Genomic DNA, 20,626 nt, shown 5'->3' on the forward strand with positions numbered 1-20,626 from the left:
ATACTGTAGGGCAGAGGAAATGTAAATATCTTAAAACTGGAATCCTTAATTAAAACAATAACAAAAATACCCCACATAAAAATACTACAGTTTACTATAGAATTCTGTATTTAATATTTTTTTGTATTTAACCTTTATTTAACCAGGTAAGCCAGTTGAATTATGTAGTAAACTGTAGTATACTGTAGAATACTATAATACACACTGTAGCATCCCTCGATCATGTGTAGTACTTAGTATTAAATTTTGTAGCATACTGTAGAATACTATAAAATACTACTGCATTATTCCTTGTGTTTTAGGTTATTGTCCAGCTGAACGGTGAATTCATCTCCCAGTGTCTTGTGGAAAGCAGACTGAACCCGATTTTCCTCTAGGATTTTGCCTGTGCCTAGCTCCATTCCGTTTATTTTTTATCCTGAAAAACTCCCCAGTCCTTAATGATTACCAGTGTACCTATAAGGCCAAAAGGGAATTGCTTTGCCAAATTTTTTGCAGTACTACTTCAGTGCCTTGTTGCAAACAGGATGCATGTTTTGGAATAATTGTGTTTTGTACAGGCTTCCTTCTTTTCATTTTACCCATCCAACAATAGGTGCCCTCTCTTTGTGAGGGATTGGAAAACCTCCCTGGTCTTTGTGGTTGAATATGTGTTTGAAATTCACTGCTCAACTGAGGGACCTTACAGATAATTGTATGTGTGGAGTACAGAGATGAGGTAGTAATAAAAAATATGTTAAACACTATTATTGCACACAGAGTGAGTCCATGCAACTTATTATGTGACTAGTTAAGCACATTTTTACTCCTGAACTTATTTAGGCTTGCCATAACAAAGGAGTTGAATACTTCTTCACTCAAGACATTTTTTTGCTTTTCATTTCTAATAAATAAAATACAATAAAAAAAACATAATTATTCCACTTTGACATTATTGGGTATTGTGAATAGGCCAGTGACAAAACATCTCAATGTAATCAATTTTAAATTCAGGCTGTGACACAACAAAATGTGTAATCAGTCAAGGGGTGTAAATACTTTCTGAAGGCACTGTATATTGCGTTCTCTAAGCTTAAAGAAAAGGGCAGAATCTCTGAACTCTCAGTTCAGAACCCAGTCCTACCTACAGGTTATGGAAAATGTGCTCTTTTAGTATTTATCCAGTAGGTTTCCTCAAGGAGAAAGCCCCCCACGTCTATGTCAAAGATAAAAAATAAATTTAAAAAATGTATATACCATACTACAGTCCGCAAAAAACACTACATTAAATACTATAGTATACTACAGTCCGCAAAAACACTACAGTATTTACTAGTATATATTACTATAGTATTACACAATAGTAACCTGTAAATACTACAGTGTGCTGCAGTAAATTCCACAGACTTCAGTCCGTAAAAACACTACAGTGTATACTACAATATTCCGCAATATTCCTACCATATTGTACACTAAAGGATTATTTCATGTGGGTCACCCCGCCTCTGTTTTGGTAAAAAGCTAGGGATGGGCTTAGAGAAATGTAAGCACGCTCAAATTCATAGACAGTGCTATGGATGCAAGGACTGATCATCTACTAAGCTAACATATGGAATTGTTTTAAGATGGTCATACCAAGGATAATTTAGCTATTTGATTTGGAATTTGAAGATAATAATAATAATAATATGCCATTTAGCAGACGCTTTTATCCAAAGTGACTTACAGTCATGTGCGCATACATGTTTACGTATGGGTGGTCCCGGGGATCGAACCCACTACCCTGGCGTTACAAGCGCCATGCTCTACCAATTGAGCTACAGAGGACTCCTTTAGATATCCCAAAAAAATTAACAACGATTTGATAAAACATTGGATTAGGCCATAGAAATGCTATGAGTACAGATTCATGCATGGAAAAAAACAGATAGTCCCAAAGAAATCAAAAGCAAGTTTTGTTTTGAAGTGTTTGTCCTATATATGAGAGATATAAGAAAGATCAGGAAATTATTTCTATATTGTTTGACACAATAAAAATTATTTTGCATCTTCAAAGTGGTAGGCATGTACAGTACACCTCCAATTGACTCAAATGATGTCAATTAGCCTATCAGAAGCTTCTAAAGCCATGACGTCATTTTCTGGAATTCTCCAAGCTGTTTAAAGGCACAGTCAATTTAGTGTATGTAAACTTCTGACCCACTGAAATTGTGATACAGTGAATTATAAGTGAAATAATCTGTCTGCAAACAATTGTTGGAAAAATTACTTGTGTCATGCACAAAGTAGATGTCCTAACCGACTTGCCAAAACTCTAGTTTGTTAACAAGAAATTTGTGGAGTGGTTGAAAAACGAGTTTTAATGACTCCAACCCAAGTGTATGTAAACTTACGACTTCAACTGTATGTACTTCATAGAAAGTGTTACCGAAATGTCTACTATGTGCACATGAACACTTCACAGGCTAATATACAGTTTTCTGACTCAAAATAACATAATCATCTCAGTCTCATCCCACTGTGCACCAGATGTCTCATTAAGGATTTAGCAACTTCTAGGAGAGATAATTTTAGAATTTAGTTTTGTTCCCACTTCTTAAGCAAGCAATCTGATGAGACACCCCACTGAGATTGACAATCATAGTGTGTCACTGTCCTCAACAACCACAACACATAACCACCAATTTACCATTATATTGCCTATCACAGCTGTGCTGAAGATTCATACAGACAAACATGAATGCACCCGTCACTGTTTGAGAGGATCCCAATTTCACACAAAAATGATTATAGGGCACTACACAATTCCATTTCATGAGCCATCAAGCAGACGCTCCTCTAAAACATACAAAACATCTCTCCTGGAGAGAGTGAGAGGAGCTCAGAAACGTGTCAAGGCTTTTCAGTGGTGATTTTAGCATGTAAATCTTTTAGCATGTAACAAAAAAATAAAAAAATGTATGCATGCCAGCAAAGCCACTACACAACACAAGACTAAACAATACATGAATTGCACTATTACAGTGACAAAAGGTGCCCACAAACTGTTAGGGCCTACATAAAGCTGTCCCAACAGCAGAGCTTTCTTTTCAGCACCATGGAGTGAATCCTTACCACCGCTACACCTAGCTATCAGCAGAGCCTTGTCTGGCAGCAAAACAGTTCATTCACCCTCATTTACTGCCTTTTTAAAAAACATAGCTGATATGGCTGACTTGCTTAAACAAATGTGGTTTCTACTGACAATTGAGATGTACAAACTATGGCATAAGGGGACGACGAGTGGATAAGAGGCAATCCGTAATTTCGATTAAGACATTAATGAGCGAGCTAAGACGGACGTACTCAATACAGTATAACTATTTGTTCAGCACTTTTGAAATCTACAGAGACAGAATTCAGAACATGGGCCGTTCTTAGAGTATTCTCCCTGTACACCTAGTCAGAACCATAGGATAAATGAAGGGGGCATATAAGCAGACAATGAAAGCTCTTACAATATTCGAAGATGACATTTCACCACCAAGTCAGGACAGTAGGCTAAATTATGAGGGGGAAAGGGACCAAATGATTAGGGTGAGGCACATGGGCTACTAACAGCTTACTACACAACATACACTTAGTATTACTTTCTTAGCTACAGTATACATATCTCCCTGGCATATTAAATCATTTATACAGCAGCATACAATACATTTTTGGACTCACAGTTGTGCTGTGCTCACTTGAACAGGAAGGGTGGTCCTTCTTGTGGGCAGATTTTGTCATGAAACTTTGTTGTCAAAGTCTAGCATTCTCTGGATTTATGGTGCTTTCACGACAACTGGGAACACTGAAAAAACAAGGTTGAATCATGACGTTAGTGATCTTCAGGTCAGAGCTCTAGAAAGAGGCCCGAGTTCCCGACTTCTGTGTTGGATGACCGTTCAAAATGTATTTTCCCAGTCGGAGCTCACTGAAGTCTGAGATTTCCCAGTTCCGAGTTTCCAGTTGTTTTGAACGTGGCAGAAGTCATGCTGGCTTGACAGCATGGCCAATGTATTCAACCTTTTCTGGCTCATGATGTTGCGTGTGATTGTTTATTATTTTAAGCTTGGAAAAGAGACCCTTAATCCCAGACTTGGATCACACACCCTCTCCACCAAAAAGCAGGCAGGGAAGCGAAATAACGATTGCTTTGCATTGCTTGCAGTTAGCCACTGATTCCTTCCACACCACTCATTGTTGAATTAGCGATTTCCAACTTCTTGTGTAATGTTTATGTTAAATGGCCGATAAGCACCGACACGTTTGATCTATAATTTCTCTTCATATGACAAGGATTGAAAAGGATTTGCCTGTAGATTGTCGACGTGATTCATGATGATGGCCGCTTGTCTAGCTTGCTAGCTAAGATTTTGAAAGTATGATGTTGACATGATCAAAGCTACGGTAGATATAACGTGATTTGACGTCTTTCTTGGATGGGCACTTCTAATGTAAATCTAAGGCAGCGTCCAAGGGCGCTTTAACTTTCAAGCTCTCCCTGTAGATTTTGCGGTGACTTAGTGTCCCCATGAGTGACAGAACACTGAGCCAATCACGGCGCAACTAGACAAGATTACCAACCGCTAAGCTCTGTATTTTCCGCTGGCTGCCCCTCCACCACAGAAAGCACTGAGCTAGGCTGAAACACCTGCATTTTGGAGTTGCCTTACTCAAGAAAGCAAAAAAGAGACCTGCCCCACCTGCCCTAAATGACGGGTCGCCACTGAGGCTTTTCCAATTCAGCTGCACAGCCACTCTACCGTGAATAGAGTACACTGTTAGAAAAAAAGTTACAAAAGAGTTATTCTGCTGTCCCCAAAGGAAAACCCTTTTTGGTTCCAGGTAGAACCCTATTTGGTTCCATGTTTAACCCTTTTGGGTACCATGTAGAACCCTCTATGGAAAGGGTTCTACATGGAACCCATAAGGGTTCTACCTGGAACCAAAAATTGTTCTTCAAAGTTTTCTCCTACGGGGACAGCGAAATAACCCTTTTATGTTCTAGATAGCACCCAATTTTCTAAGTACTGTATAGAGGCCTTTTGAGATACAGGAAAATGTATTAACATATGTTTTTATGTTTAGCAGGAAAGAAACCAGCAATTGACCTCCTCAACTTGCAAAAAATATAATTTAATTTCAGGCATTACTATAATGTTGCATCTTCCTTTCGAATCCCATCCATTTTAACCCAGTAAAACCGCAGACTTTTCTCTCCCTCTTGCCCCACAGACCCAAAATAGCCCTGACTCTTTATAAACGAATGGTCTTATCACCATCAGCACTGGTACGTATCTCAGTATCCTCCCTCATGACATGGCCAACTCAGCACTATTCCCCCAGACGACTCTGTGCGTGCATACTTGTGTGTGGCTGTGGCTCCTCTGAATCACTTCTGCTGTGCCAAGAGGAGGCAGATTCCTCTGCATCGAAACCAGGATAGTCCCTGTCCAGGCAGTCCTGTACACATAGTGCCCCTGAGGACTGACAGGCCTGAATGTCACTTGATAACACAACAGCCCCATAGAAACACACTCACTTCTCACCGTGGATGTTGCTGCCTTTCAATACAATCATCTTAATCTTGATGTATAATATAGATGTTCTATCCTTATGCTAATGACTCATGACCAAAGTATGCGTATAAGGAATATGGAATTGCTCATCTCAGTTGGTAGACCATGGCGCTTTCAATGCCAGGATAGTGGGTTCAATTCCCGGGACCACCCGTACGTAAAATGTATGCACTCATGACTTAGTCGCTTTGGATAAAAGTGTCTGCTCAATGGCATATATTATACTGTATATTATTATCAGGTATGAGATTTATAAACTGCTGCATTTTGACAAAGGTCCAATTCACCTGACAGACAATGCCCTTCAGAGTGGTGCGGAAGACTTTGAAATCAGCCCATGAAAATAAACGCTTGTGTGGAATACGCAGTCAACATAGTCAAGAATATTGCAACGCCTACAGTTAAGAAAAATACCTTTTCAACCATTATGGTACAGTGTAGCAACTCTTCAATGCATGGGCCCTTCCAGAATAGCTTGTTCAGCAGAATTGACCTTGCGTGCACCCCTCCAAGCATCGTACTGTACTGTATAGCAATCTAACAGACTTATATCGACATTATGTCAATCTTATATCAACTTGATATCAATGGATTAATAGAACCTGAATTGGTAGTTTGTCATTTCCTCTCAGTTTTTGGTTCAGGGTAAAGCAGTTTTATTGCAACAATGTTGAAAAGGCATTTGAAAAACATTGAGCATTTGAAAAACACACTCCACCGATTACTCTGGTTATAGTTTAATCAGCATTCCTGAAGTGGATTGAATCCATAATATGTGAAATATGTTGTTTCAATGTTTCTAATGTGAATAGCCCCATCCCAAGTTCTACTTTTTCACACATATTTTCTACTATTATGTAACATGATACTGCAGCACTGTATGAAGCTACGCACGAGGACTTGACTCAATGCTAAGAGAGAAAGTTCCACTCTGGCAGCCTCCGTTTCCCTGCAGTGTCTCTATGCAATAAAACCATAGGAAATTCCAACTGAGGAAGATATTATTGTCTGCTATAATTACTCCGAGCCTTTCCCTCTCCCACTGCAGTGGATAGATGGGCACTGTGATGAGGCTGGGTACTGCCATGACTAAATGATACAAGACCACGCACTCATCACTGATCACCGAACATGTAAATACAGTAAGAAAGTGCACCTTACCTGTATTGGAGAGAGCTATTGTCTCCTGAAAAAGAGAGAGAGAGGGACTTCTGTTTGTAGTACCTGCAGGACACTTGAGATATGGTCTTAGAAGAAGTAAAAAAGTACAATCTTGAAGAAGAATCGTTTTTGGTTTATCCCCTTCTGAAAAAGATAAGCCTATTGTAACTGCTCAGTCCCTGTATTCACCCCTGTGGGTTTCTTCCCAAAAGCCCTCTTCACAAACATTCACACACTCACACAAAATAGTTGTGGTAGGGCCTGTGCTGCTGAGTTAATCAGATGTGGGGGAAATGAAAAGAAACACACATGCACATTAACATTCTCTCACACTGCAAATCAGCACCAGCATCAGAGCTATGTGCCGTTTCACTGCTGTGTTTCCCGGCACTGCATCCTCATTGGCTGAAGAGCTACTCAATAAAAATCCTACTTGTCATCAATTGGGTGGGTGGGGGGGCGTTTTTATGGCGCACTCTGTACTCCTCTCTGTCATTTTTTTTCTCTCTCCAGTACACGCAGAGGGGAATGCTGAGCATTGAAAATTAGATGAAGGGTGAAATGGAGGGTGGAGAGAAGGAGGGAGGAGTAAAAGATGGGAGAATGGATAAGCAGTGGGGAGAGATGTGCCGTGCAGACGCTGAGCCTGGTACAATGGAGGGGCTCAGAGAATCTGGCCGTAGGTGCTGCTCTCTCCTCCCGGCAATGCTGTCTCTATGCAGGACCAGACTGAAGTGAGGTGTGTGAAGCGGAAGAAGGGGAAGGAGGGAAGTAGAGGAGGGAGGGGGGGGGCCTGGGTTGCCAGGGTTGGCTCTGCTGCAGCAGAGCATTCAGGAAGTTCGTCCAGCAGCGGCCGTGATGCTACATCAAATTCTGCAAGAGGAAAAAAGGCTATATACGGTCTCTCTTTCTGTCTTTCTTTCTTTCTTTCTTTCTTTCTTTCTTTCTTTCTTTCACGCAGGTAATATGCACCTAGTGAATTTCGTAAGATGCCAGAGGGAGGGTGGGAAAACTACAAGGGTAACACATCTCACTGCAACCTGCTGACTCAGGGGAGATGATCAGCCGTTAGAACTGACTGCCTACCTGACTGTGTTCACAAGACTCCACCAATTAGCTATAAAGCAGTAATAGTATGATAATAATACAATATAATGAGAAGAGCTGCCACTTCCTATATGCAGGCTATGCGCTGCGCGTGGGGGACCCGACCAGAAGAAGAAGAATATATATATATATATATATATATATATATAATATATATACAGTTGAAGTCAGAAGTTTACATACACTTAGGATGGAGTCATTAAAACTCATTTTTCAACCACTCCACAAATGTCTTGTTAGCAAACTATAGTTTTGGCAAGTCGGTTAGGACTTGCCACACTGTATCACAATTCTAGTTGGTCAGAAGTTTACATACACTAAGTTGACTGTACCTTTAAACAGCTTGGAAAATTCCAGAAAATGATGTCATGGCTTTAGAAGCTTCTGATAGGCTAATTGACATAATTTGAGTCAATTGGAGGTGTACCTGTGGATGTATTTCAAGGCCTACCTTCAAACTCAGTGCCTCTTTGCTTGACATCATGGGAAAATGAAAAGAAATCAGCCAAGACCTCAGAAAAAAAATGGTAGGCCTCCACAAGTCTGGTTCATCATAGGGAGCAATTTCCAAACGCCTGAAGGTACCACGTTCATCTGTACAAACAATAGTACGCAAGTATAAACACCATGGGACCACGCAGCCGTCATACCGCTCAGGAAGGAGACGCGTTCTGTCTCCTAGAGATAATAATAATAAATAATATGCCATTTAGCAGACGCTTTTATCCAAAGCGACTGAGATGAATGTACTTTGGTGCAAAAAGCGCAAATCAATTCCAGAACAACAGCAAAGGACCTTGTGAAGATGCTGGAGGAAACAGGTACAAAAGTATCTATATCCACAGTAAAACGAGTCCAAAATCGACATAACCTGAAAGGCCGCTCAGCAAGGAAGAAGCCACTGCTCGAAAATCGCCATAAAAAAAGCCAGACTACGGTTTGCAACTGCACATGGGGACAAAGATCGTACTTTTTGGAGAAATGTCCTCTGGTCTGATGAAACAAAAATAGAACTGTTTGGCCATAATGACCATTGTTATGTTTGTAGGAATAAGGGGGATGCTTCCAAGCAGAAGAACACCATCCAAACCATGAAGCATGGGGGTGGAAGCATCATGCTGTGGGGGTGCTTTGCTGCAGGAGGGACTGGTGCACTTCACAAAATAGATGGCATCATGAGGAAGGGAAATTATGTGGATATATTGAAGCAACATCTCAAGACATCAGTCAGGAAGTTAAAGTTTGGTCGCAAATGGGTCTTCCAAATGGACAATGACCCCAAGCATACTTCCAAAGTTGTGGCAAAATGGCTTAAGGACAACATAGTCAAGGTATTGGAGTGGCCATCACAAAGCCCTGACCTCAATCCTATAGAATATTTGTGGGCAGAACTGAGAAAAGTGTGTGCGAGCAAGGAGGCCTACAAACCTGACTCAGTTACACCAGCTCTGTCAGAGGAATGGGCCAAAATTCACCCAACTTATTGTGGGAAGCTTGTGGAAGGGGGGCTTGGGCAAGTTGCAGCGGAGGGTGCAGAGCTGGTGGCCGGGGTAGTGGTAGCCAGGTGGAAAGCATGGCCAGCAGTAGCAAAATGCTTGTTGAAATTCTCGATTATTGTAGATTTATCGGTGGTGATAGTGTTTCCTAGCCTCAGTGCAGTGGACAGCTGGGAGGAGGTGCTCTTATTCTCCATGGACTTTACAGTGTCCCAAAACTTTTTGGAGTTAGTGCTACAGGATGCAAATTTCTGTTTGAAAAAGCTAGCCTTTGCTTTCCTAACTGCTTGTGTATATTGGTTCCTAACTTGAACCCTGAAAAGTTGCATATCGCGGGGGCTATTCGATGCTACTGCAGTACGCCACAGGATGTTTTTGTGCTGGTCAAGGGCAGTCAAGTCTGAGGAGAACCAGGGGCTATATTTTTCTTAGTTCTGAATTTTTTCAGAATTTAAGATTGAGAAGAAAGCACTTTAAAGAACAACCAGCCATCCTCTACTGACGGAATGAGATCGATATCCATCCAGGATACCTGGGCCAGGTCAATTAGGAAGGCCTGCTCGCTAAAGTGTTTTAGGGAGCGTTTGACAGTGATGAGGGTTGGTCGTTTGACCGCGGACCCGTTACGGACGCATGCAATAAGGCAGTGATCGCTGAGATCCTGGTTGAAGACAGCAGAGGTGTATTTAGCGGGTAAGTTAGTCAAGATGATATCTATGAGGGTGCCCATGTTTACGGATGTAGGGTTGTACCTGGTAGGTTCCTTGATAATTTGTGTGAGATTGAGGGGATCTAGTTTGGATTGTAGGATGGCTGGCGTGTTAAGCATATCCCAGTTTAGGTCACCAAGCAGTACGAACTCTGAGGATAGATGGGGGCAATCAATTCACATATGGTGTCCAGGGCACAGCTGGGGGCTGAGGGGGGTCTGTAGCAAGCGGCAACAGTAAGAGACTTATTTCTGGAAAGGTGGATTTTTAGAAGTAGGAGCTCAAACTGTTTGGGCACAGACCTGGATATTATGATAGAGCTCTGCAGGCTATATCTACAGTAGATTGCAACTCCACCCCCTTTGGCAGTTGTATCTAGATGGAAAATGCTGTAGTTTGGGATGGCAATTTCTGAATTGTTGGTGGCATTCCTAAGCCAGGATTCAGACACTGCTAGAACATCAGGTTTGGCGGAGTGTGCTAATGCAGTGAATAACTCAAACTTAGGAAGGAGGCTTCTGATGTTAACATGCAAAACACCAAGGCTTTTACGGTTACAGAAGTCAACAAATGATAGCGCCTGGGGAGTAGGAGTGATACTGGGGGCTGCAGGGCCTGGGTTAACCACTATATCACCAGAGGAACAGAGGAGGACTAGAATAAGGATACGGCTAAAGGCTTTAAGAACTGGTCTTCTAGTGTGTTGGGTACAGAGAATAAAGGGGGCAGATTTCCGGGCGTTGTAGAATAGATTCAGGGCATTATGTACAGACAAGGATATGGAAGGATATGAGTACAGTGGAGGTAAACCTAAGCGTTGGGTAACAATGAAAGAGATAGCATCACTGGAGGCACCGATTGAGCCGGTCTCCGCATGTATGGGGGGTGGAACAGAGGAGCTATTTGAGGCAGTTTGAGAGGGACTTGGGTCTCTACAGGGAAATTGTATAATAATAACTAACTGGAACAGCAATAGGCAAGGCATGTTGACATGGGAGAGAGGCATAAAGCAATCACAGGTGTTATTCGAGAGTGCTAAGACAACAACTGGTAATAGCGATGAAAGTTTGGGCTGAGGCTAAACAGATAAAACAGGACAGGGTACCGTGTAAAGGAACAGTAAAGCAGGCATCAGCTGTGCAGCTGAGTGATCATAAGGTCCAGTGAACAGCAATGTGAGTCCGAGAGCAGTTCGAATTGGTGCTACAGCACAGGTGATCAGGAAGCACGGCTGTTGAATAGCGTGTGCTAGCGGGCCGGGGCTAGCAGATGGATCTTCATGGTCGTCGCAACGGGAAGCCTGTTGAAACCACAGACGTGATGGATCGGCGGGGCTCCGTGTCAACACTAGGAGGTCCCGTCCGGTTGACAGAGAGGTAGATAGCCGGGAGATGGGCCTGACTCGAGGCTAGCTAAAGGCTGATTATTCAACCACAACATCCATTCGGTTGCAGCTAGCTAGTTGCGATGATTCGGTGTTAAAGGTCCAGTGATTCAGTGATTTGCGCAGAAAATCCGATATGTTCTGGGTCGATAACGCGCTGTGCAGACTGGCCGATAATAGTACAGGCTAGAGCTGGCTGGTAGGTAGTGCAGGACATGGAAAATGGTGGAAAAAACCCCGCTAACGGTGGCTAATAGCAAGTAGCTAGTTAGCTGGCTACTCCCGTCAGGTAGACAGAGAGGTAGATAGTCGGGATATGGGCCTGGTTCGAGGCTAGCTCAAGGCTAACTGGTGCTTGCTTCGGGGGCAGTGGTGATTAGCCAACAGCAACATCAATTTGGTTGCAGCTAGCTGGTTGCGATCCGGTGTTAAGGTCCAGTGATTCAGTTATTCCGGCAGAAAATCAAATGTTCTGGGTGAAAACCGCTAACGATGGCTAATAGCAAGTAGCTAGTTGCCTGGCTAGCTAGTTTCAACTGGAGATTCTAGATAAAAGGTAAGTTAATAATAGAATCCGTTCCACATTGAGTGAGTCGGGTTGCAGGAAAGTATATTTAGTAGAAGGATGAAAAGTGTGATAGGGGAAAAAAGTATTTGATCCCCTGCTGATTTTGTACGTTTGCCCACTGACAAAGAAATGATCAGTCTATAATTTTAATGGTAGGTTTATTAGAACAGTGAGAGACAGAATAACAACAAAAAAATCCAGAAAAATGTCAAAAATGTTATAAATTTATTTGCATTTTAATGAGGGAAATAAGTATTTGACCCGATCTCAATCAGAAAGAGTTCTGGCTCCCAGGTGTATTTTATACAGGTAACGAGCTGAGATTAGGAGCACACTCTTAAAGGGAGTGCTCCTAATCTCAGCTTGTTACCTATATAAAAGACACCTGTCCACAGAAGCAATCAATCAATCAGATTCCAAACTCTCCACCATGGCCAAGACCAAAGAGCTCTCCGAGGATGTCAGGGACAAGATTGTAGACCTACACAAGGCTGGAATGGGCTACAAGACCATCGCCAAGCAGCTTGGTGAGAAGGTGACAACAGTTGGTGCGATTATTCGCAAATGGAAGAAACACAAAATAACTGTCTATCTCCCTCGGCCTGGGGCTCCATGCAAGATCTCACCACGTGGAGTTGCAAGGATCATGAGAACGGTGAGGAATCAGCCCAGAACTACACGGGAGGATCTTGTCAATGATCTCAAGGCAGCTGGGACCATAGTCACCAAGAAAACAATTGGTAACACACTACGCCGTGAAGGACTGAAATCCTGCAGCGCCCGCAAGGTCCCCCTGCTCAAGAAAGCACATATACAGGGCCGTCTGAAGTTTGCCAATGAACATCTGAATGATTCAGAGGAGAACTGGGTGAAAGTGTTGTGGTCAGATGAGACCAAAATCGAGCTCTTTGGCATCAACTCAACTCGCCGTGTTTGGAGGAGGAAGAATGCTGCCTATGACCCCAAGAACACCATCCCCACCGTCAAACATTATGCTTTGGGGGTGTTTTTCTGCTAAGGGGACAGGACAACTTCACTGCATCAAAGGGACGATGGACGGGGCCATGTACCGTCAAATTTTGGGTGAGAACCTCCTTCCCTCAGCCAGGGCATTGAAAATGGGTCGTGGATGGGTATTCCAGCATGACAATGACCCAAAACACACGGCCAAGGCAACAAAGGAGTGGCTCAAGAAGAAGCACATTAAGGTCCTGGAGTGGCCTAGCCAGTCTCCAGACCTTAATCCCATAGAAAATCTGTAGCGGGAGCTGAATGTTCGAGTTGCCAAACGTCAGGCTCGAAACCTTAATGACTTGGAGAAGATCTGCAAAGAGGAGTGGGACAAAATCCCTCCTGAGATGTGTGCAAACCTGGTGGCCAACTACAAGAAACGTCTGACCTCTGTGATTACCAACAAGGGTTTTGCCACCAAGTACTAAGTCATGTTTTGCAGAGGGGTCAAATTCTTATTTCCCTCATTAAAATGCAAATCAATTTATGACATTTTTTACATGAGTTTTTCTGGATTTTTTTGTTGTTATTCTGTCTCTCACTGTTCAAATAAACCTACCATTAAAATTATAGACTGATCATGTCTTTGTCAGTGGGCAAACGTACAAAATCAGCATGGGATCAAATACTTTTTTTCCCTCACTGTATACAACAAAAGACAAAAAAAAGAAAGAACAGGCTATTTACACAGACACACAACAGAGTACATGACCGCAATGCTACGCCATCTTGGATCCTCCTTCTACCGTTGTTCTCTTCTTCGTAGTTGTCCGGTCTCCAATGACTTGTCGTGTAGTCCTGAACAGAACTACAGAGTTAATTTTCCTTCCATTCGCTGTTGAAGATGCTTCTTTGAAGATAGGCTAGCCAGCCGCATCGATGATTCCCAGTGGGGTGATGGGCATAGTGTAACAGGATGGTTTGAGCAGAGTAATATTATGGGCCTATTTAAATTAGCTTTCGAAGATACTTTACTTAGGACAGCTAATCAGCCGTGCAAGGGATTGTCCGGGAGGTGCGTTTATCTCCACCTCATGTTGAGATTCAAAGTCCCAACCAACTTAAAGGTGTAGCGGCCGCTTCACGTCTTTCTGGTCTGGTTTGTTAATGTATTTATTGATCTTTTATGAATTCTGCTCGAAAGGGGGCGGTTCCGTCAGGCTGACACGCTTTCTGACCTCACTTTGGGCGGTGACTACTAACTGTGCCAAGTTATGAAAAACAATTATCTCATATAACTTCTCAAATCACATCCCTTTCTTAACAAAAACACTTATAATGTTTCATATTATATGCACAATAAATAGGATGGACACTTCATACATGTAGTGGGTATACTTTCCAAGTTACAGTATTTCCTTTATTAGAAAATTCATGACATCACAAAATAACACACCAAATGACATTAGTGTTCTATAGATCGCCTCCGACCATTCCCCACGTTCTATGTTCAAAATATTGTTCCAGTATTTGCTTTTGAACATGTTAGAGTTTCAGCGGGAAAAAGACTGCTGAAACAAAGACATTCCTTGGATGGATCTTGAGAGGGAGATCCTATGCCTTTGTTGATTTACATCAGGGTGTGTGCTGTTAACCCCCCTCTACGGGTGAAAGGGGGTCTGATCGCTGTTATTCATTGCAAACCTGACCTGACCTATTTGGATTCTTTTGGACAGTCATGACAGTCCCCCTCTGTTGGGTTCAATCTTGGAAGTATTCTGCAAGTTGCAACCCACCACAAGAATGACCACGAGATGTCCTGGTTTGTGGATCATCGTAGCAGTCCCCCTCTGGTGGTTTAACCTGGTTTCTGCAAGCTGCAGACCACCACAAGAATGGCCATGGGATGTCCTGGTTGCGGATCGTCGTTCCGGACCCATCGTCCGGTTGTCCCGGCTGGTGGATCTAGGCAGTAACTTAGGCAGACATTAACAGCGTAAAAACACTCATGCAATACATCATTACATTTCTTGCCCAAATGAGCGGCGTTGTGGCACTAATTGGTGGTTATATGGGGAACTTGTTTGTGGCAGTATCACTTCCTAAGTTTCAAAGAAAATGAAATAATTGTAAAGAATAAAAACACAAACAAAAAGATATACAAAATATACAGTAGTTACTCTATTCTCTATTCTATATACGTCCACGGTCATGGCTAAATTACTTCATCATGGCATTTTGTCCAATGTCATATCTAGGGTGATCCTACTTAGTGGTGTGTTGCTTAGGGCACTATCCTAAGTTGAGAACTACATGAGAAGGCTACAGCTGTAAGGCACCAGCTTCGGACAGTCTACAGGGTTGACCTATGGACGTCTGGGGGGAAACTGGTGATTAATGTAGCTGTAGAGTCAAAGGGGGTTCAGGTTCTATTTACAACTTTACCAAGACTGGTATTTTGCTCTGACCCTTAAGTGATCCTAGTATAAATCCTCATTAAATGTTATGTTGTGCATGTGCGTTTATGTTTGTACAAGCGCACATGATAGGCTGCAATCTGGGCAGAGTGAGTCTGACGTCATCAGATAATTTTGATTTCAATGACCGTGTGTCAGTAAGAATCGGTGCTGACCTCAAGCCATATGCCAGGGGACCAACCGTGTAAGTCAATGTGTCTTACACCATTGTAGTGGCGATAGGTATGAAGGAGTCTTATTCATAGCTATGTTATCCAGGGAGGAGCTAACCTCACGACGGAAGTACTCTATAAGCACTGAACCAGTTGTACGCGGTGTGATCATGGTTCATGACTTCTAATAACTTTCCTCCTGAATGGAGGGTTATATTTATTAGAGGCATGTGTTTTAACCATCAGAAGAGTGTTTTGGGAGATTCCCTTCCACGTGTTGCAATCTGAGTGACTACTACCTCATCTGTCGCTGTTATCAAAGGCAATTGGACTTGTTAGGTCTCTAACCTTCTTGCTGCATGTTGCTGGCATTGGTACTGGTATCCAAGGGGACCAGCTACCCTACCAATTGATTACGTAATGATATCCTACCGGAACACATTATTAGAGCATTTTACCAGTTGCATTGTAGTTGAGACTACGCATGGCAAGGAATGATTATTGTTACAATTTTTTGCGAGGGAGGTGTAAACACTGGTCGACTTCTTTTACGACCAGTGTGGGGCACCTCAATGATATCTCAAGATGTCTTCTAAGGTTATCCCCTTCGAGGGGCTTGTCCACCTCTCTCTGCTCTCGTGGGGAAGTTTACAACTTAATTTGTTTCCTTATCAAACAGCCTCATACGGTTTTGCACTTAGCCTAAGCCCCTTAACTGGCCTCGACGAGGCTCATCATGGGTCTGGGCTAGTAATCCCTCCCTTTGTGTCTCGGGACCCCCCCCACCAGCGGTTGGTGTTGGTGTCCGAGGCACAAACAAAAATATTGTGCTCTTTGTATGAGTTGTCAGCATCCGCGTTGTTAGTAGATTGGCTGTAACCTTTCAACCAAATGTCCTGGTGTTTGTGCTTCAAAACGCTCAGTGGCTGTCATGACCTGCCATTCACCCCAGCATCCTCATGTGGCAACCGTTCCAATACCTGCGAACTGAGATGAGGATATCTTTTCGCGATATCGCACAGTGTTTCACCAGTTGGAGTCACCGGGTCAGTGGCGGGACTAACACCGTTTGTTGCATTGTAGGGGGTTTCAGTCTCCCTCAAAGCGGAAAATGAATAATTGGAAACAGAGTCCAATCTGAACGTAGATGCTTTATTTCCTGAGACGGCCGCGGTGCTTGCGGATGTGTCTTAAGGACAAGAGAAGTTCATCTTAGCTACAGTATCGCATGACTCCAAGGAGGAGGGAAGTTGCTCACTCACAGAGACTGCAGGCTCGAAATCATGAAAATAATAGTCTATCAGGTTTGTTGATTGAATGTGACGAGATATCGTAATATCTCCTTGGGTCAGATTCTGCACCAAGAGGTGTTGAAACGTCTGTTTCCCAAGGGGTTCTTTCGATAGGTACCCCTCGTGGATGACTGTGTTGCAGTTAATGTTCGGAGAAGACAGTGTGGTCAGTGGAGACGGCACAGTTAGCTGTGACCATACTTGGTTGATTTTCCAATCCATCAGTGGGATCAAACAATCCATCAAGTCTGCTCCAAGTAGCAGGGGTTCACTTTCGAGGCTGGTAACATACACAGGGTGAACAAGCGATACGTCTTGGAAGTGTAGTTTCAGCATGAGTCTCAATGTGAGAGGCGAGGTAGTCTGAGTGAAACCTCTAAGTTTAGTATCGCTTCGTTCTGTTTTTAACCAACGTTTAGCTGGAATCAAAGCCCTTTTGAGATCATTGAACAACGTTTGAGAGACAAGCGATATTGTCGAACCTGAATCAATTAGCGCATGACAGGATAAGCAGTCCTCCAGAACTGTTTCCAGGTATGGGCTGTTTGAGTCACGTTTTGTTCGCAATGACGTGATGTGTCATTAGTGTTCATGGTGAAAACAGATCGACTTATCGGGTTTTGAGTGGAATTGGTTATTGCGATGTTTTTTACCTTTTGCTTCACAACATTTGTATCAGAGTCTATAGACAAAGCCTGAGGGCTTGTTTCTAGATCGAGCGGGCCCTGGATAGGGTCTCGAGTGAGAGCGGGAGTAAGTTGATAATTTACATCCTCACAAATGGTGTTAGTTTTGGTGGACATGTTGTCTGGCAAATCCACGTCTAGTCATAGTGACCTACCATTTTTCCCTTTTTCAAATTTGTTTCGCTCCTGTAGTTCTGTTAGCAGAGCTTGTCGAGAGTATTGGTGTATACTTCGGTGTTCATTGAACTCTTTGTCACCCTTGTTACTCTTGTACCATGACCCTTTTTGTGGGTTGGGTGCAGGAATGTGGCAGCCATGTTGATCGTTACGGTACCGGTTTGGTTGGGAACGTTCGGTATAGTTAGTTTTACCGCTAAGGTTATTGGTTTGGTTGTTTCTTGGTAGGTGCCGTCTTTGTGTGTCATCGGTCACCGCTCCTATCCTTGATTCCGCACCATCCAACTGGAGTGAGTGCTCCTGCTCAATATTGAAAACCGAGACGTCAGGGCTCTTGAGCGGCTTACTTTTGACCTCAAAAGCTTTGCTTGCAAGGAATGTGGCGGCCATGTTGATCGTTACGGTACTGGTTTGGTTGGGAACGTTCTTTATAGTTATTTTGACCGTGGTGGTTATTGGTATCCTGGTTTCTTGGTAGACACCGTTTTTGTGCGTCATATCTCACCTCTCCTATCCCTGATGCCGCACCCTCTAACTGGAGTGAGTGCTCCAGCTCAATATTGAAAACCGAGATGTCAGGGCTCTTAGCGCGGCTCACTTTTGATGCCTCAAAAGCTGTGCTCGCAAGCTCTCTAAGTTCGGAGATTGGCTAACCAATGTGGGCTGTAGGGCCCAAGTAGTTAATGAAGTTGGGATACATGTTCGATAGAAACATCTGTTTGAATGGTAATAGCTCTTCCATTCCTGTTTCAATGAGCAGGCCAAAGTAAGCTGAATGAAGCATATGATAGTATGCTTGTGGGTGTTCATTCCGAGCTTGTTTGAATCAAATCATATCAAGGAGGCGCCATATTACTCTGTGCCGAATGGCCAAGAGGAAAAGACTGAGGGACCCCTGAGAGAGGTAAAGTCTGAAACCTTCTGTTGTCTTCACTCCTTTGTGTACTGAGCTCTGGTTGTTTGGTTGGGTAGTCAGGCTGTAGCTCGTGACTGTTCCGGAGATCCTCCAGCAGGTACCTAAGGGTAAACTTGGGTGCTTAGAGTACTTATTTTAGACACGTGAGTGTCGCACTTGCTCCGTTCGGCCTCATACTTATCTGTCATAGTTTGCAGGTAGAGGTCTTGAGTGCAGAGCGAGAGATTCAGTGATGAGATTTCCACCGCTTGCTTAGAGATAATTTTGTCCATATTCCTCACCTGGGTTCTCTCATCATTCATTTGGTCAGTGACTTCAATGAGTTCCGCTGTTTTGTCATCCAACTTGGTCATTGTGTTCATTAACTGATCGTCTTTGGTCTGCAGCTTTTGGACTGGATCATTATGGCTTTGAGTGACGTACCTCAAAAATGTATGCATGTTATCAAGTTGCGCGCCCCTGTTCGTAGCTAACTCGTCAGATCTATCTAGTTTGGCGTGGACTTCATCGTATTTATATTTTTGAATCAATTAATCATCAATACTGGATCAGTAATGTGGGAGTTTGACTTCAATGAACTTGCAAAAGCAAATGTAATTGATTTAGCAATGTTAATGATTAATCATACATGTATAGGCTATCTGGGAATTAACTTGAATTAACCTGAAAGCGTCGCTGTATCTAGCTTAAGATTGACAAGTTTAAAATGTCTCATTGGTTGGAACAAATTAATTTGGTTCTTAGCCGAATAATCAAATAATAAAAGGTTTGTTTGGCAATTTAACTTCCTTGTTAAATCGAATGAGACAATGATATCCAATCAGTTGAGACTGGTTGGATATTATAAAGTGTAACCAGTTGTTACAGATGTGAGAAGTTTTGCCCTCACATTGGATTTTTTTTATTTTACAAAAAATGCTGCCGATTCTTCACGACAAGTGGTCACTTACCCCTGAAAGCTAAAATCACACGGGATTCCAGCAAAGGCGGGACTTCTGTCACCCCAAAGCGCAGGATTTCTGCTGTAAACAAATGAGAATGTCTACTCTCTGTTTGTTATCTTAGCTCCTAATGCAAAGCTAGCCGTTCTTGTACAAGAATGTTCACCTCAAGCACAAAAAGGTTGTTGGCGATTCTTCACCACAAGGGGTAACCTACCCATGGAAGCTGAAATGACACGGGATTTCAGCAAAGGCGGGACTTCCGTTGCCCAAAGCACAGGATTTCCGCTGTAAACAAAGAAGAGTGGCTTCTCTCTGTTTGTTAGCTTAACTTCAAGCACAAAAAGGTCCCCTTCAATTTGGGAACGGGGGTTTACTAACGACGTCTCACGTTCAACCCAATCAGCGTTTCTTGCTAGCAATATTACTGGAACACGCGGTAACCTAAAGAAACACTCACCGCGTCTACACACGCTCCTGAAGCGCGAGAGACAGAGAGATAATACGTCGCTTCGGCCAAGCGAATATATCTTCTAAAATGTCCTTAATCGGCTGGCCCTTATGTCCTAGCTCTGGAAATGTAATAATTCACCCTACACACTCTGACTCTTTCTCGGGTATACAACACCAGAGTCAATCTCTCCCTGCTATCTGGGTCGAAAGGAAACACAAACTCTCAACGACAATCCTGCCTATTGCTCTTGGTGTATAATTTGCTACACCAATCCTATAGACTGAATTCAACAGTAAGGCCTAATTTTGTCTTAGATTCCTCACAGGGGGCGCCAATATGTCGTGACGTGACTTTAACATTAATCTGAAGACTGTTATCTCTAATTAACTAACTAATTGTTACCCAAATAAATTAATAATGTAACAATTAACTCATTACGATCTGGGGCACCACGAGAGTGGTTCTTTAAAGACTTACCATCTCCCGAATTAAACTCTATAAGGTCTTTACCTATCACATCTATAAACAGTCAACTTATTAATCATAACCTCGTATCATATTATCATTCTGAA

General features: G+C 42.8%; 1 protein-coding gene and 1 non-coding gene across 2 annotated transcripts in view; one reads left to right on the forward strand and one right to left on the reverse strand.

The window, feature by feature from the left end:
• The window catches only part of LOC121578352 (synaptotagmin-2), a 77,955-nt gene extending 70,864 nt beyond the window's left edge, over window positions 1-7,091 (reverse strand). The window contains exon 1 of the mRNA XM_041892677.2: window positions 6,744-7,091. The gene's annotated coding sequence lies outside the window, so the exon portion shown is untranslated. The remainder of the gene's footprint in view (window positions 1-6,743) is intronic.
• On the forward strand, window positions 1,138-1,190 carry LOC121578828. The gene has a single exon (XR_006002832.1). It is a non-coding gene; the product is annotated as a U7 small nuclear RNA (small nuclear RNA).
• Window positions 7,092-20,626: the final 13,535 nt, after the last annotated feature.

The sequence above is a fragment of the Coregonus clupeaformis genome, chromosome 12 (genome assembly GCF_020615455.1).
Source record: "Coregonus clupeaformis isolate EN_2021a chromosome 12, ASM2061545v1, whole genome shotgun sequence".
Lineage (NCBI taxonomy): Eukaryota > Metazoa > Chordata > Actinopteri > Salmoniformes > Salmonidae > Coregonus > Coregonus clupeaformis.